We start from the raw sequence: 5000 nt of genomic DNA, 5'->3' as shown, positions 1-5000 counted from the left end.
AACATGTTAGTATTAGAATATAGATTCTTCATATATGTATATATATTCGAAAATTTTTTCTATTTAAACTAACGTATGGAAAACCAGGCATAAAATCACAATATTACCAGTTTAATATGGCTTAAATTCGAGTTTCATATAGTTATGATTCGATTTATATGCTTCAATATCATTGGTTAGTTAACTTTTGATATTTTCATATTATTTCACATGCCTTCACCGTGAGTGTTTTTTGCCATGCACACCTCACATTGTCAAAAATGTATGGGAAAAATTCATTTCAATACATTTCAGTTTGATTTGAAATGTCTTTATTATATATTTTAGTGCCAATATGCCAAGGTTATATTCCATAACATGTTAGTATTAGAATATAGATTCTTCATATATGTATATATATTCGAAAATTTTTTCTATTTAAACTAACGTATGGAAAACCAGGCATAAAATCACAATATTACCAGTTTAATATGGCTTAAATTCGAGTTTCATATAGTTATGATTCGATTTATATGCTTCAATATCATTGGTTAGTTAACTTTTGATATTTTCATATTATTTCACATGCCTTCACCGTGAGTGTTTTTTGCCATGCACACCTCACATTGTCAAAAATGTATGGGAAAAATTCATTTCAATACATTTCAGTTTGATTTGAAATGTCTTTATTATATATTTTAGTGCCAATATGCCAAGGTTATATTCCATAACTCTCTATTTAAACTAACGTATGGAAAACCAGGCATAAAATCACAATATTACCAGTTTAATATGGCTCAAATTCGAGTTTCATATAGTTATGATTCGATTTATATGCTTCAATATCATTGGTTAGTTAACTTTTGATATTTTCATATTATATCACATGCCTTCACCGTGAGTGTTTTTTGCCATGCACACCTCACATTGTCAAAAATGTATGGGAAAAATTCATTTCAATACATTTCAGTTTGATTTGAAATGTCTTTATTATATATTTTAATGGCAATATGCCAAGGTTATATTCCATAAAATGTTAGTATAGAATATAGATTCTTCATATATGTATATATATTCGAGAATTTTTTTCTATTTAAACTAACGTATGGAAAACCAGGCATAAAATCACAATATTACCAGTTTAATATGGCTCAAATTCGAGTTTCATATAGTTATGATTCGATTTATATGTTTCAATATCATTGGTTAGTTAACTTTTGATATTTTCATATTATATCACATGCCTTCACCGTGAGTGTTTTTTGCCATGCACACCTCACATTGTCAAAAATGTATGGGAAAAATTCATTTCAATACATTTCAGTTTGATTTGAAATGTCTTTATTATATATTTTAGTGCCAATATGCCAAGGTTATATTCCATAACATGTTAGTATTAGAATATAGATTCTTCATATATGTATATATATTCGAAAATTTTTTCTATTTAAACTAACGTATGGAAAACCAGGCATAAAATCACAATATTACCAGTTTAATATGGCTTAAATTCGAGTTTCATATAGTTATGATTCGATTTATATGCTTCAATATCATTGGTTAGTTAACTTTTGATATTTTCATATTATTTCACATGCCTTCACCGTGAGTGTTTTTTGCCATGCACACCTCACATTGTCAAAAATGTATGGGAAAAATTCATTTCAATACATTTCAGTTTGATTTGAAATGTCTTTATTATATATTTTAGTGCCAATATGCCAAGGTTATATTCCATAACATGTTAGTATTAGAATATAGATTCTTCATATATGTATATATATTCGAAAATTTTTTCTATTTAAACTAACGTATGGAAAACCAGGCATAAAATCACAATATTACCAGTTTAATATGGCTTAAATTCGAGTTTCATATAGTTATGATTCGATTTATATGCTTCAATATCATTGGTTAGTTAACTTTTGATATTTTCATATTATTTCACATGCCTTCACCGTGAGTGTTTTTTGCCATGCACACCTCACATTGTCAAAAATGTATGGGAAAAATTCATTTCAATACATTTCAGTTTGATTTGAAATGTCTTTATTATATATTTTAGTGCCAATATGCCAAGGTTATATTCCATAACTCTCTATTTAAACTAACGTATGGAAAACCAGGCATAAAATCACAATATTACCAGTTTAATATGGCTCAAATTCGAGTTTCATATAGTTATGATTCGATTTATATGCTTCAATATCATTGGTTAGTTAACTTTTGATATTTTCATATTATATCACATGCCTTCACCGTGAGTGTTTTTTGCCATGCACACCTCACATTGTCAAAAATGTATGGGAAAAATTCATTTCAATACATTTCAGTTTGATTTGAAATGTCTTTATTATATATTTTAATGGCAATATGCCAAGGTTATATTCCATAAAATGTTAGTATAGAATATAGATTCTTCATATATGTATATATATTCGAGAATTTTTTTCTATTTAAACTAACGTATGGAAAACCAGGCATAAAATCACAATATTACCAGTTTAATATGGCTCAAATTCGAGTTTCATATAGTTATGATTCGATTTATATGTTTCAATATCATTGGTTAGTTAACTTTTGATATTTTCATATTATATCACATGCCTTCACCGTGAGTGTTTTTTGCCATGCACACCTCACATTGTCAAAAATGTATGGGAAAAATTCATTTCAATACATTTCAGTTTGATTTGAAATGTCTTTATTATATATTTTAGTGCCAATATGCCAAGGTTATATTCCATAACATGTTAGTATTAGAATATAGATTCTTCATATATGTATATATATTCGAAAATTTTTTCTATTTAAACTAACGTATGGAAAACCAGGCATAAAATCACAATATTACCAGTTTAATATGGCTTAAATTCGAGTTTCATATAGTTATGATTCGATTTATATGCTTCAATATCATTGGTTAGTTAACTTTTGATATTTTCATATTATTTCACATGCCTTCACCGTGAGTGTTTTTTGCCATGCACACCTCACATTGTCAAAAATGTATGGGAAAAATTCATTTCAATACATTTCAGTTTGATTTGAAATGTCTTTATTATATATTTTAGTGCCAATATGCCAAGGTTATATTCCATAACATGTTAGTATTAGAATATAGATTCTTCATATATGTATATATATTCGAAAATTTTTTCTATTTAAACTAACGTATGGAAAACCAGGCATAAAATCACAATATTACCAGTTTAATATGGCTTAAATTCGAGTTTCATATAGTTATGATTCGATTTATATGCTTCAATATCATTGGTTAGTTAACTTTTGATATTTTCATATTATTTCACATGCCTTCACCGTGAGTGTTTTTTGCCATGCACACCTCACATTGTCAAAAATGTATGGGAAAAATTCATTTCAATACATTTCAGTTTGATTTGAAATGTCTTTATTATATATTTTAGTGCCAATATGCCAAGGTTATATTCCATAACATGTTAGTATTAGAATATAGATTCTTCATATATGTATATATATTCGAAAATTTTTTCTATTTAAACTAACGTATGGAAAACCAGGCATAAAATCACAATATTACCAGTTTAATATGGCTTAAATTCGAGTTTCATATAGTTATGATTCGATTTATATGCTTCAATATCATTGGTTAGTTAACTTTTGATATTTTCATATTATATCACATGCCTTCACCGTGAGTGTTTTTTGCCATGCACACCTCACATTGTCAAAAATGTATGGGAAAAATTCATTTCAATACATTTCAGTTTGATTTGAAATGTCTTTATTATATATTTTAGTGCCAATATGCCAAGGTTATATTCCATAACTCTCTATTTAAACTAACGTATGGAAAACCAGGCATAAAATCACAATATTACCAGTTTAATATGGCTTAAATTCGAGTTTCATATAGTTATGCTTCGATTTATATGCTTCAATATCATTGGTTAGTTAACTTTTGATATTTTCATATTATTTCACATGCCTTCACCGTGAGTGTTTTTTGCCATGCACACCTCACATTGTCAAAAATGTATGGGAAAAATTCATTTCAATACATTTCAGTTTGATTTGAAATGTCTTTATTATATATTTTAGTGCCAATATGCCAAGGTTATATTCCATAACTCTCTATTTAAACTAACGTATGGAAAACCAGGCATAAAATCACAATATTACCAGTTTAATATGGCTCAAATTCGAGTTTCATATAGTTATGATTCGATTTATATGCTTCAATATCATTGGTTAGTTAACTTTTGATATTTTCATATTATATCACATGCCTTCACCGTGAGTGTTTTTTGCCATGCACACCTCACATTGTCAAAAATGTATGGGAAAAATTCATTTCAATACATTTCAGTTTGATTTGAAATGTCTTTATTATATATTTTAGTGCCAATATGCCAAGGTTATATTCCATAACTCTCTATTTAAACTAACGTATGGAAAACCAGGAATAAAATCACAATATTACCAGTTTAATATGGCTCAAATTCGAGTTTCATATAGTTATGATTCGATTTATATGCTTCAATATCATTGGTTAGTTAACTTTTGATATTTTCATATTATATCACATGCCTTCACCGTGAGTGTTTTTTGCCATGCACACCTCACATTGTCAAAAATGTATGGGAAAAATTCATTTCAATACATTTCAGTTTGATTTGAAATGTCTTTATTATATATTTTAGTGCCAATATGCCAAGGTTATATTCCATAACTCTCTATTTAAACTAACGTATGGAAAACCAGGCATAAAATCACAATATTACCAGTTTAATATGGCTCAAATTCGAGTTTCATATAGTTATGATTCGATTTATATGCTTCAATATCATTGGTTAGTTAACTTTTGATATTTTCATATTATATCACATGCCTTCACCGTGAGTGTTTTTTGCCATGCACACCTCACATTGTCAAAAATGTATGGGAAAAATTCATTTCAATACATTTCAGTTTGATTTGAAATGTCTTTATTATATATTTTAGTGCCAATATGCCAAGGTTATATTCCATAACTTTCT

This window comes from Anastrepha obliqua, unplaced genomic scaffold (genome assembly GCF_027943255.1).
Source record: "Anastrepha obliqua isolate idAnaObli1 unplaced genomic scaffold, idAnaObli1_1.0 ptg000361l, whole genome shotgun sequence".
NCBI classification, from domain to species: domain Eukaryota; kingdom Metazoa; phylum Arthropoda; class Insecta; order Diptera; family Tephritidae; genus Anastrepha; species Anastrepha obliqua.
Note: the sequence above shows the minus strand (reverse complement) of the source record.